Below are 14581 nucleotides of genomic sequence, written 5' to 3'. Positions count from 1 at the left end.
CCCTCCTTGCCACAGCTGAAAGATGATGGTTCAAGGTCAGCTGTGGATCGAGGAGGACGCCAAAGTTGCAGACCCTCTCTGAAGGGGTCAGACGTTCCCCTCCCAGAGTAATGGACAGACAGATGGAAGTGTCCTTGGGAGGCAGAACCCTCAGCCACTCCGTCTTGTCGGGGTTCAGTCTGAGCCTGTTAACACCCATCCAGACCCCAACAGTCTCTAGACACCGGTCCATCACTTCCACATCATTTCAGCAATGATCTTACCTGAGAGAAGGGGATAATTATATTTTTGGTTGTTGATGATGTTGTTTCCTCAGATACCTAGAGCAGCGTAGATCCAACCACTCACTTTATTCTCAGTGCTGGTGAGACCACATTTGGAATACTGTGTTCAGTTCTGGAGAGCTCACCTACAAAAAGATATTGACAAACGGGTCCAAAGACGGGCTACAAGAATGATGGAAGGTCTTAAGCATAAAACGTATCAGGAAAGACTTAATGAACTCAATCTGTATAGTCTGGAGGACAGAAGGGAAAGGGGGGACATGATCGAAACATTTAAATATGTTAAAGGGTTAAATAAGGTCCAGGAGGGAAGTGTTTTTAATAGGAAAGTGAACACAAGAACAAGGGGACACAATCTGAAGTTAGTTGGGGGAAAGATCAAAAGCAACATGAGAAAATATTATTTTACTGAAAGAGTAGTAGATCCTTGGAACAAACTTCCAGCAGACGTGGTTGGTAATTCCACAGTAACTGAATTTAAACATGCCTGGGATAAACATATATCCATCCTAAGATAGAATGCAGAAAATAGTATAAGGGCAGACTAGATGGACCATGAGGTCTTTTTCTGCCGTCAGTCTTCTATGTTTCTATGTTTCTAATGCAATATCTGCAAGCTAAGGATAAATTAAACGACATAGGAATGAGCAATACAGCATCTCATCAATGGAGGCTTTGGGAACAAGACACTACTAGATGGCATTCACTAACCAAAATCTCAACAAACAAATTTCACAAGATATTCTATGCTTTGATACAGGGTTGGGTTCCACTTACCTTTGCCACCTGTTCGCATTGTGACATTTTGCATGGGCACACATGCAATTTGCTCACACGCACACACGTCTCCTCATGCCATTTTGCTTCCGCATATGCTCAGTAGCTATAATCAACCCAAAACACAGCTGCGGAGGTAATCAGCTGTGCTTGGGGCAAAGGAATAAAGGTAAGTACAAACCTGGGGATGGGCAGAAGGGCCCTTTTTTGAGGCAGCAGCAGAGGGAAAAACTTCCAAACAATTTTTAAAAAATCGTTTTTTAAAAAAAAATTCAGATCCATGATGCCATTGTGACGTCATCAGTGGGTCACTACCGGTTCAGCCAATCTGATCCAAAATGGGAGGAACCTACCCCTTCTTTGATATGATTTGGACTATTTATTATTATATTTGTTCGTTTGACTGTCCTTAATTCTCGATAACTATATGGACAAGTGGTATGTTTGCACCTTCTTCCTATGACTAAAAGAAGCTAGGTTCTATGCCTGGAAGAACTAAAAAAACTCACGGTTCTGTTTATGTGCTTATAAATGCACACCCTCATGCTTATATTGTTTTTAATATTGCTAATTTCAACTCATTTCAACTCATTAATAATATTAATATTTTAATAATACAGTGAACCCTCGAGTTTCGCGTCCTCAAGCATCGCGAAAGGGCTATATCGCTAGTTTTCAACCCGGAAGTAAACTCCACCATCTGCGCATGCGTGCCCTTCCACGCATGCGTAGATGGTGGAGTTTCCCCGCCGGGCAGAGGCTTCCCTGGGTCTTCCCCCTCTTGCCCCGGTAAGACCCCAGCGGCGGCGCGCTTGGGGACACCCCAACTCCGCTTCCCAGCTGGGAAGCGGAGCCGGCAACAGCGTGGGCGGGTGGGCGGCGCGCGCGAGCTTCGGGACACCATACCTCCGCTTCCCAGCTGGGAAACGGAGCCGGCAACAGCGTGGGTGGGCGGGCGGCGCGCGCGAGCTTCGGGACACCCCAACTCCGCTTCCCAGCTGGGAAGCGGAGCCGGCAACAGCGTGGGTGGGCGGGCGGCGCGCGCGAGCTTCAGGACACCCCAACTCCGCTTCCCAGCTGGGAAGCAGAGCTAGGGTGTCCCCAAGCGCGCGCGCACCCCAGGCGCGAGCAACGGGGTGGGCGGGCGAAGGGCGGGCGGCAGTGGAAGTAAAAACACCATCTGCGCACGCGCAGATGGTGTTTTTACTTCTGCACCGCTACTTCGCGAAAAATCGATCATCGCTTGGGGTCCTGGAACGGAACCCTCGCGATGATCGAGGGTTCACTGTATTTTATAGTGTTCCTCGTTATTAATTTTTTGCTGCCATTGCTACGTATGGTGTAATGAAACCCACTTTCTGAAAAGGTTCTGGACCCCTGAATTAGAGAGAAAGAGATAAAGGTTTGTTCAGCCATCATGTTACAGTATGACCCATTCCTGTTAATTTCATCAGTGGAAACAAAGAAACAAAAATTTATCTTGCCCGCTTAGAAGAATTGGGATTGTGGAAAGCATGGGGAACAAGTCAGGTTACTGTATCTTTCCCCTTTCTCAATTTATTACACTCAATGGTCTTTTATAGCTGCTAGTTCTTATAAATTGTAACTCCTCACAAAATTCCATATTCATTTACTTATTTTGCAGCACCCACAGTTTCAGTGAAATCCAATTGCATTTATAAAATTTAAAAAGCTTCAAGTATATGGCATGAATCCTAAGTTTGTATGGGGTGCAACCAGTAAAGAAGAAATAGGCTGGTGGTTGCTAGATTGGTCCAATATAGCAATTTACAAGATTCCAATTTTTGTCAACATTTGATAAGCAAATGTTGATTTAAATGATTATAGAGAAAAACACTGCATGGAAAGTTTACTGGCAGAGCTGAAAGTGGTTCGTTATTTGTAGCATAAATTTGTAAGTTTCACTCAATATTATCTGAAAAACAGGCATTGTGAAGTTAAAAATTATTCAGGAGAGGAAATCTGATGCTACTGAACGGCAACAGAAAATGCTGATTGCGAAAGTAATACAAATTTAACCAATTTGTGTGGCCACTTGTCATTTCTGCATAGATACTGAATATATTGATGAAAGTTGTATGCAGTCATTGCCAAAAGACACAGATTTCCTATAGTTACAAAGCACAAATACTTGGATAGACTGGATTTGTCTGCTGAGGATGTAATTTGCATTGCCAGTGCTGATTTTTTTAAAAAACAGACCAAAAAAACCTACCTGCAAAGCTCCCTCGAGACATTATTTCATGTACCACACTAGAATACAAAGACCAGCGATACCTTTTGTGTTGTTTTTTCTTTAAAAAAAAACATGTTCAGGCTTTTTTCACGGGCATTATGATTCCATGTGCAATGATACATTAAATTGGAAATAAAAAAAATATTCACATCTATAACATTTGCTGCATGAGCTGGCTATTCAGCTTAAAGAGACCAATTACAGGAAGTAAAAAAAACAAAGCAAGGCAAAACCCATTTTGTTAGGCACTGTAACAATCACATGGATGCATTTCAGTACCACTGCAGAAAATGACTTAACAGTGAACTGTAATACACCCTAGTGGTGGATATTTGTTAAATGTGTACAGAGATTATCATTATTACTACAGGGTCCCATGTGAGACACTAGTATTAACAATATACATGACATTTTGCAGAGTAACATAACAAAAACATAAGGTCTTTACCCTAGGGGCCCAGAACTCTTACTGTCAATTCTATTGAATTAACACAGAAACAGATGGGGGTTTTTTCCCATTAACTCTTAGAGAGGAGGGAAATCTTTAGATAAGTGACCATATCCATAAACCAGAATTACATACACCAGAGAAATAATGGGCTTTGTGTGTGTGTGTGTGTGTGTGTGTGTGTGTGTGTGTCTGTGCTATACCCCTATTTCCCTCTGCTCAAATGTCATTGTGTGAACAATAATCCACATGGGTGTTACTGCAGCAACCTGATTAACAATTTTGGAATGAAAAAAATATGACTTTATATGAAAATTCATATCCTACCGTGGCTCATTCTACAATGGTTAAACAGCAAGTGCAACATTTCACATTGAGGTTATACAACTTAGCTTCCAAATCACTCTTTCATAATATGGCAGTGGTAGTCACTGGAAAGAATAATGTTTCCATCAACATTTTGAAATAAACATTTTAAAACCATAGATACAATGCGGGAAGTGTCATGAAATCATATGACACACAAGAACATCGGCAATCCGGACTAATGTCTCAAAAATCATGACTCTTTGGTTTAAGCAAAATTAAGTTGCTACATTATGGCAAGTCACATTCTATGGTAGAATACTAGGACTATCAGATCTGGATCGCAGAAAGCCAGATGACCACTATAGGGTATCAGAGATTACAGAACAGTCGAAATTTACTACCATCCATTGGCCAAATGCATTTTTGCAGTTGAGATCTGGTAGCTTAATTCTGAAATGCTAGGAGAATTCAGGGGCGGGATTTAAAATTTTTAGCAACCGTTTCTCTGCCCAATTCCTGGTGGCTATGGGGAGGTGTGGCCTATTCCGCCTCCTGCACCATGGCAGGAGGGCGTTTTTGTCCTCCCCGGACTCTGGCGGCTTTCTTTGAGCCTCCGGGAGGGTAAAAATGGAGGCTGTCCAGAGACCGAAAACAGGCCCATTTCCAGACTTCTGGAACTTTCAGGAGGCCCATTTTCACCCTCACAGAGCCTCTGCACCCTGCCCTTACCTGGCATCCAAAACAGACCATGCAGAGACTACTGGGGTGGGAGGGGAAGGGTAGGCAGTGGTGGACATCCTTGCAACTAGCAGTTCCACGAACCACATGTAAAATTAGCATCTGGTTTGCCCACATCAGTATGAACTGGCTGAATCCCACCCCTGAGAATAGTGAGTCATAATTGCTTCCCAGTAACTCACAAATGAAGGGCTTCTCTCTAGCTAGGTAGACATATTATGATAGTTATCTTGCATAAATCCTTATAAGGTGCTCTCAGCATTCCAATTGTGGCTTTGATGAATTCAATTCAATTCAATTCCATTTATTAGATTTGTATGCCGCCCCTCTCCGTAGACTCGGGGTGGCTCACAACAGTAATAAAAACAGTATAACAATGGAACAAATCTAATAATAAAAATTATATAAAAAAACCCAACTGTTAAAAACCATACAACACATACACACCAAACATAAAATATAAGAAAGCCTGGGGGAGATGTCTTAGTTCCCCCATGCCTGGTGATATAGGTGGGTCTTGAGTAACTTGCGAAAGACAAGGAGGGTGGGGGCTGTTCTAATCTCCAGGGGGAGTTGATTCCAGAGGGCCAGGGCCACCATAGAGAAGGCTCTTCCCCTGGGGCCCACCAAACGACATTGTTTGGTCGATGGGACCTGGAGAAGGCCAAATCTGTGGGACCTTATCGGCCACTGGGATTTGTGCAGTGGAAAGCGGTTCCGGAGGTATTCTGGCCCAATGCAATGAAGGGCTTTAAAGGTCATTACCAACACTTTGAATTGTGACTGGAAACCAATCGGCAGCCAGTGCAGGCCACGGAGTGTTGTAGAAATGTGGGCGAATCTAGGGAGCCCTACGATAGCTCTCGCGGCCGCATTCTGCACGATCTGAAGTTTCCGAACACTTTTCAAAGGTAGCCCCATGTAGAGAACGTTGCAGTAATCGAACCTCGAGGTGATAACGGCATGAGCGACTGAGCAATGACTCCCTGTCCAAATAGGGCTGCAACTGATGCACCAGGCGAACCTGGGCAAACGCCCTCCTCGCCACAGCCGAAAGATGGTATTCCAATGTTAGCTGTTCTCTTGGGTTTCCTGCCTGGACATACCAAGAATTGAACTTGGGATTTTCTTCTGCTTAGTTACAGTCACTGTGTACGATAGATTCAGACCAGAATAGATTGATACATTTACATATTGAGTTTCCTTTTCAGTGCTCCATGTAAGTCCTGATTTGTTTAGCCATGTTTGCCCTTATCACTTAATTCCTTTATTTCTTTTTCTTTGAGGTTATTGGCTGTTGTATTCTTCAAATGATAGCCTTTTTCATATTAATTGTAAAGGTTTGGCAGCTGTAAAACCCTGGATAATATGATTAACAACAGTGCACCTGCTGTTTTAAAAAAGTCAACTAGCCCTGAGGCCACTAACTAGAAAGGAGAGGGAGATGAAGTCATTTAATATGTTATAAGAGAGTCCCTCAAATCAATACAGTGTGTGCAGCAATATTGATTTTCAACTTGTTCTGCTTCAGATGTTTGAGAATTTGCTTCATTTAAAGACTTTTTTTCTATTCTGTTTAAGAATATCCTTGTCTTGCTTAAGATGCTTTTTCTCCTTTATTCCCAGAGCACAAGATAGAAAAGACTTTGACCCTGGTGGCATTTTAGGATGCTTTCCTCCAATTCTCTTGGAAGCTGTCCAAATTACTTCTTGAGACTGGCAATATTCCTAGGATGAGACTTCACAATTGCTGGCTGCTTCAAGCCAAAACTCAATTAGCTAGGAAATTCCTTCTGTTTTCTGGCACTCGAGAGAAAGGATGACTTGTTTCTCGCAGATTTTAAGACTTTTATGGTGGATGAGTTTGGAACTTGCGAAAGGATTAGAGAAGGATGCCAATTAAAACCAGGGTTTCAGGTCTGGATGAAATCTCTAGATGACCACTGCATGGCAGCAATCTTGATTTTTGAGTCTTTCCTACTATCATCTGTAGGTGCTCATCAGCACCTTTACAATCCAAATCTCAGTGTTTATTTTTATTATTTATTTATCTATTTGTGAACGGATGAAGACATCTATTATATAGGCACAAATGAAAGAAATGTACTTTTAGATATCACAAACACAATCTGATAATCTTTTTCTTTTTCTTTTATGTACACTGAGAGCATATGTACCAAGACAAATTCCTTGTGTGTCCAATCACACTTGGCCAATAAAGAATTCTATTCTATTCTGGTCTATTCTATAATAGCTTTAAAATGAAGTTACTGTGACTTGAGTCTCCTAACTACATGAGCTACTGAAGTTGCTTTAGAATTAGTCTGTGTTTTCTGCAGTCACACTTTGATTATTACTTAATTGTTATTGCTGAGAACATTTCAGAGGCGGTCTTTTGTAAAACATGTTCCTATAATATAATTTGGATCCAGGCAAAGCAAGATTTACTTTTTTCTCTCTCTAGAAATGAAAAAAGAGGGACATTCAGGAAGCTGCTGTAGTCAAAAGGCAGCTGAAGTGACATCATATTTATAGTCCCAACTCTTTTTCTCCCTTTCTGTAGGAAATGGTAGAAACTATATTTTTTTCCTGTAAAGCAAGCATCACATGGGAATGAATGTTAAAAAAGGAAGATAGGAAGGAGTAAAGTAGTTTCCCTATTTTTGAACTGTTTTTGTTTGCAGAAGGAAAAAAATGGAGACAAAATTTTATTTTATTTATTTATTTATTTATTTATTTTATTTGTCCAATACGTAGTACATATTGAGGAGAATAGGCATGAAGTATTACATATAAAGAAAAGATATGAAAATAGAGGAGAAGATATATGAAAGGGAGGAAAGATATATGATATATGGGATAAGGGGAGATAAATTGGACAGGGGACGAAAGGCACACTGGTGCACTTATGTACGCCCCTCACTGACCTCTTAGGAACCTGGAGAGGTCAATCGTGGATAGTCTAAGGGAGAAATGTTGGGGGTTAGGGGTTGACACTACTGAGTCAGGTAATGAGTTCCATGCTTCGACAACTCGATTGCTAAAGTCATATTTTTTACAGTCAAGCTTGGAGCGATTAATATTAAGTTTGAATTTGTTGCGTTCTCTTGTGTTGTTGTGGTTGAAGCAGAAGTAGTCATTGACAGGCAGGACATTGCAGCATATGATTTTGTGGGCAATACTTAGATCGTGTCTTAGGCGTCATAGTTCTAAGCTTTCTAGGCCTAGGATTGATAGTCTGTTTTCGTAGGGCATTCCATTTCGAGTGGAGGAGTGAAGGGCTCTTCTGGTGAAGTATCTTTGGACGTTTTCTAGGGTGTTGATGTCCAAGATGTAAATCATGTAAGAGGTGTAATATTTGAATGGCTTCACATCTTCCAAGCCACATAGAATCATACATTGCCTATGCTGTCTAGTATAGTATTACCTGCTAACTCTTTTGTGTTTCTGTTTGAAGAATATTAGAAGCAAGGAAAACAATCTCTCCTGACATTGATTTATAAGCACAATACAATGCACAACAAGCTTATCTATGTTTAATTTAAGCAAGGTTTAGCCTACCAGTGTTTTTAAATTTAGATGGCATGCTGGAGATAAACATAAATTTACATGGCTTCATGGGTTAAAATGGTGACCTGCTTTGTATTTCATGTGTCATATTAATTCAATTATAGACTATATACACACCAGATACTAAATCAGCATGTTTAAACTCTGATTTCTTGATCCTGGCATAATGATCCACATATAACAATGAACCATAGTGGTGGGTCAAAATAGTGATATGACACTAAACAAGCAAAACATATTAAAGTTTAAATGCAATGAGCGATCCTAATTGTTGAGCAAGGTTGGAACTGCACTCCTAGCAATCATAGTGGGAGGGGGAGTATTAATTGCACCATGGGCTATAAACAAGGGGATGCATAGCTCCAGATTATAAAAAGGTTCTAATGGCCTTAGGGGATAAAAAAACTGAAGGAAAAGCAAAGGAGGCAAAATGTTATTTTATTTGAAGTTAGTTGGGGGAAAGATCAAAAGCAACGTGAGAAAATATTTATTTATTTATTTTATTTATTTATTAGATTTGTATGCCGCCCCTCTCCGAAGACTCGGGACGGCTAACAACAATAAAGAAGACAATGTAACAAATCTAATATTAAAAAATAATCTAAAAAACCCCAATTTAAGAGACCAATCATACAAACAAGCATACCATGTATAAATTCTATAAGCCTAGGGGGAAGGGAAAAAATTCAATTCCCCCATGCCTGACGACAGAGGTGGGTTTTAAGGAGCTTGCGAAAGGCAAGGAGGGTGGGAGCAACTCTGATATCTGGGGGGAGCTGGTTCCCCCCAGATCCAGAGGGTCGGGGCCACCACATAGAAGGCTCTTCTCCTGGGTCCCGCCAAATATTATTTTACTGAAAGAGTAGTAGATCCTTGGAACAAACTTCCAGCAGACGTGGTTGGTAAATCCACAGTAACTGAATTTAAACATAAGATAAAATACAGGAAATAGTATAAGTGTAAGATAAAATACAGGAAATAGTATAAGGGCAGACTAGATGGACCATGAGGTCTTTTTCTGCTGTCAGTCTTCTATTTATTAAGGTTTGGATTTGGGTGGGAACAAGATTCAAAGCCCATATCCTTGCTGTGCAATTTGAATTGGTTTCCTCATCTACAGTTGATCTCGTTTTCCTTCCTTTTGTTATATCATGACACCCCATAGTTCTGTTCCCTCATTCTTCCTCCCACCCCCGCCTTGTTGAACAATCTGCAGGAAGGTAATTAGGAACAAGGAGGAGACTGGGATGCCTGTTCTGGTATCTGGTGCTTTCTCTCCCCACCTTCAACATGAATAAGTCCCTTCATGTGTTCCTCTGGAGAAAACACTAAAGCCTTTGTTTGGAAGATTTCTAGGGTAGGGTAGAATTAATAAATCAGAGAGCTGGTGTTGTGCTGCTACATTCTTGTAATTTTAAGGCAAGCTCATGAAATTAAAAAGAGGACGGAATTTGTTCTAAGAGGAGCTGCGTATTTGCAGCCAAATCTTTTATCCACTTTATTTTCTCACTCGGGGCCATAGTTTCCCCTTTATGTGATTTCCCCTTTTGTGATGCTTTGCTATATTGTACCCTAAATTTTCTGCCACATTATCATTTCTTCCTCCCTCTCTTCTCATTCTCTTCCTCCTCTGGCCTTTTATTTCTGAGCAGAATTCAGTGCTCATGTTGATTTATGAAGGCCTATCACTCTTGGAAGCAGGCGGTTGAAAACAGAATCTTTTTTTTAATTTATTTTATCTTTATTTATTTATTTATTTTGTCCAATACACAATACATATTGAAGAGGATAGACATGAAGCATTATATATAAAGAAAAGATATAAAAGTAGAGGAGAAGATATATGAAAGGAAGAAAAGATATATGATATATAAGATAAGGAGAGACAATTGGACAGGGGACGAAAGGCAGGCTATGTACACCCCTTACTGACCTCTTAGGAACCTGGAGAGGTCAATCGTGGATAGTCTAAGGGAGAAATGTTGGGGGTTAGGGGTTGACACTACTGAGTCCGGTAATGAGTTCCACACTTTGACAACTCGATTGCTAAAGTCATATTTTTTACAGTCAAGCTTGGAGTGATTAATATTAAGTTTGAATTTGTTGCGTGCTCTTGTGTTGTTGCGGTTGAAGCTGAAGTAGTCATTGACAGGCAGGACGTTGCAGCATATGATTTTGTGGGCAATACAGTACTTAGATCATGTTTTAGGCGTCGTAGTTGTAAGCTTTCTAGACCTAGGATTGATAGTCTGCTTTCGTAGACTTCTGTTTGAGTCTGGCTATGTAACTGGACCTTTGGGGAAATTCCTAATTTATGATTTCTGTAACATTGAGGGGTTGTTTGATAAAAGAAAGGAAAGACCCTTCTCAGCGGTGGTCCTCATGTTTTGGATCTCCCTGCCCTGAAAATCAAGCTAGTAGTGTTTGTGTGTGTTTGTGTTTGTGTATTCCCTTTGACAGGTGTTTAATTGTTTGCCTGGAGATATTTTTAATGTGTATTATATCATAAGCCTGATGGGCTCAAGGTTGACTCAATCCTCCATCCTTCCAAGGTTGGTAAAATGAGGACCCAGCATATTGTTGGGGGCAATATGCTGACTTTGTAAGCCACTTAGAGAAGGTTGTAAAACACTATAAAGGGGCGTATAAGTCTTAGGTGCTCTTGCTACACATTTTTAAAGGTAACAGTAACATCCAGTACGTTAATCAGAATGCCAAGATGAGGATGGCGATGTTGAGATGCAAGCTCTGCCTCTTATAGATGTATGGGCAATGTTGCAACGCATGTACCAAGAGGACAAAGTTTATGCTGCAACATTCCAATGGGTCTTAACAGCTCCAGGTACTGCTTAAGCATTTTTACAGTGATCGTGGTTCAGTATGAGGTTATCTATAAACAGCTGAATATTGCCAGCATACTGCTAATATCACACCTCAAATCACCAAATGATGATCTTATCCAGCAGCTTCAAATATATATTAGATAGCATAGGGAAGGAACAGAATCTGGTAGTATCCCAAATTGGAGCATTAAGGTCTCAAGTATTGATGCCCAATGACTGGACCTATCCATTGAACTAAAATGGAACCTCAGGAAAATAAAGTCTCCAACTCCCAACATTTTCAGACAGTCTAGGACAGTGCTTCTGCTGGCTGGGGAATTCTGGGAGTTGAAGTCCAAATATCTTCAAGTTGCCAAGGTTGGGAAGCACTGATCTAGGACACGGTTAGGCAAGTTGGTTCTTCTATGATTTGTGGACTTCAACTCCCAGAATTCCTGAGCCAGTCATGCCAATTCAGGAATTCTGGGGGTTGAAGTCCACATGTCATAGAAGAGCCAACTTTCCCTACCCTTGAAGTAGGAAGATACCATAGTTGATGGTATCAAAAACTACTGGCTAGGTTAACAGAAACATGATGTACACATTCTTCCCATATGTAAACATGCTACCCCTACCCAAGTGTACCATATCCATATTTTTGCTTTGGGGGGGGGAAGGAGATGGCTTTTCTCTGTACCATATTTTGAATTTTTCAGAGCCCAACCTCATCAAACAACAGAGGACAAAACTACATGTGTCCCAACCAACATGTTTATATCATCATCATATGTATACTTAATATATTTATTAATTTATTGAATACCAGGGAGATACCAAATATCTTTCTTTTACTTCTGTTCAGTACTGAACCATTATCAAAGAACTCATTTATTTCCACTCATCTTTTACTGTTGTTATGTGCCATTTTACTCATAACCAACATTAAACTCAATATACTCAGAAAAAAAAATCATAATTGCAGGCTATAGTCTTACATGTTTTCTCTAAATCATAATATCAGCAAACCTGCATTCATACATCTACAAATATTTTTATTGCCTCCTTTCATACTCTTTCAATCAGAATTCTACAAATTGTCACTTTTGCAAAATATCTCTTGGTATAGAGCAAGTACAGTGATCCCCCGATCATTGCGAGGGTTCCGTTCCAGGACCCCTCGCAATGACCGGTTTTTCGCGAAGTAGCGCTGCGGAAGTAAAAACACCATCTGCGCATGTGCAGATGGTGTTTTTACTATCGCCGCAGCAGCGAGGAGCCAAAGATTGGGGTTTCCCCGCTGCCTGCCGTTCGCTCACGCCGCTTCCCAGCTGGGAAGCGGCGCTGGGGGTCTTACCGGGCAGGCAGGCGGCGGACAAGCGGCCGGTAACATCCCCAGCGCTGCTTCCCAGCTGGGAAGCGGCGTGAGCGAACGGCGTGGGCGGGCGAAGGGCGGGCGCGCGGGCAGGCAGGCGGCAGACAAGCGGCCGGTAACACCCCCAGCGCCGCTTCCCAGCTGGGAAGCGGCGCGAGCGAACGGCGTGGGCAGGCGAAGGGCGGGCGAGCGGCAGCGAGGAGTTTGCGTGGGCGGTGGGGAAACTCCTCGCTGATGCCCACCGCTCGCCCTCCCGCCAGCAAGAGGGGGAAGACCCAGGGAAGCCGCCCAGCAGCTGATCTGCCCGGCGCCATCTACGCATGCGTGCCCATAGAAAACAGGGCGCGCATGCGCAGATGGTGTTTTTACTTCCGGGTTTAAAAATCGCCATATAGCCATTTCGCAATGATCGGGGTCTCAATACCCGGGGGATCACTGTATAGCAGTATTCTTCCAGTAGCTCTGGATATCTTCAAATGACTTCAGAATCTATTGACCACCATTTATCATTATGTATACTACCTCAAAGTTTTCACATATAGTCATGCAGTTGTATGAAGAAGAAGTAGAAAAGCATATTAATATTACTCAGATTCCTGCCACATGTTATCAGTAAGGGTAATAGCTAGGTACATTTTGGGTTCCAAAGTACAAAATGTTTCACACAAAGCACGTCAAGGCTATTCTGTACAAGCTTGAATCAAAGACTACTTTATAAGACAACATATTATTGCATTCATCTTTCCAACTTAGAAATACAGGTACACATAAACTCAGAATGTAAAATATAAAACCTATTGAAGTGAAATATTTCCCAGAAAGCTCAACATTTATGTGAGACATTAATCTAAAGTGTTATTTTCAGGGACTTTGAAACTTAAATGGATTTCTACCATTTTGATTTTATTGATGGGAACATATAGTTCAGAAATAGTAATTTATCCAAAACTGACTAAATCCATTGTTCAAATGTTCAATCAATGCTGCAGTATCCCAATTTCTGCATAAAATATTGGTATGTTCTATATCTTCACAGTTTATGTAATCTGATGTGAAACAGTAGGAACTGGCAATATGAAGCAGCCTAACAAATCATTGTCTTAATGGTGAAAAAAGTCAGAATTCTGGCTGTTTTAATTCCCCAAGCATCACATTTTTCTGTGCCCTATAGAAACATACAAACATAGAAGACTGACGGCAGAAAAAGACCTCATGAGCCATCTAGTCTGCCCTTATACTATTTTCTGTATTTTATATTAGGATGGATATATGTTTATCCCAGGCATGTTTAAATTCAGTTACTGTGGATTTACCAACCACGTCTGCTGGAAGTTTGTTCCAAGGATCTACTACTCTTTCAGTAAAATAATATTTTCTCATGTTGCTTTTGATCTTTCCCCCAACTAACTTCAGATTGTGTCCCCTTGTTCTTGTGTTCACTTTCCTATTAAAAACACTTCCCTCCTGGACCTTATTTAACCCTTTAACATATTTAAATGTTTCGATCATGTCCCCCCTTTTCCTTCTGTCCTCAAGACTATACAAATTGAGTTCATTAAGTCTTTCCTGATATGTTTTATGCTTAATACCTTCCACCATTCTTGTAGCCCATCTTTGGACCCGTTCAATTTTGAACGGTATAAACCATTCTATCAGTATAAACCCTTGCTGTCTCTAATTTTCAAACTGTATCTACTCTTTGGAACAAAACCAAAAGTATACCCAGGATTTTCCTTCATTTATGCAGTTTTAAAACTCACGTATGCAATTTTTTTTCAGTCAGAATTACTAATAATTCCACAAGCTGGAATGTCAGTGAAGGAGAGCTAAAGGAATACAGGATCTAATCAGCTAAAAACTATCCCAGACTGGATAAAATCAATATATGTGCCACGTATTTCTTAATGTTGTGCTAATAATGTGCATTCTTCCTTATTTATTGGGTCATAATTTCATTTGACATTTATAAAAGAATATTTTAGTTAAATTATTATTGGTAATGTG

The 14581-nt window shown here is 40.9% G+C and overlaps 1 protein-coding gene across 1 annotated transcript in view; it reads left to right on the top strand.

Moving 5' to 3' along the window:
• Positions 1-14581, top strand: part of LOC139167259 (galactosylgalactosylxylosylprotein 3-beta-glucuronosyltransferase 1-like) — a 74238-nt gene that overhangs the window by 27055 nt on the left and 32602 nt on the right. The gene's annotated exons all lie outside the window — the stretch shown is intronic.

Source organism: Erythrolamprus reginae, chromosome 4 (genome assembly GCF_031021105.1).
Source record: "Erythrolamprus reginae isolate rEryReg1 chromosome 4, rEryReg1.hap1, whole genome shotgun sequence".
Classification (NCBI taxonomy): Eukaryota; Metazoa; Chordata; class Lepidosauria; order Squamata; family Dipsadidae; genus Erythrolamprus; species Erythrolamprus reginae.
Note: the sequence above shows the minus strand (reverse complement) of the source record. Positions and strands in the feature narration are given on the sequence as shown.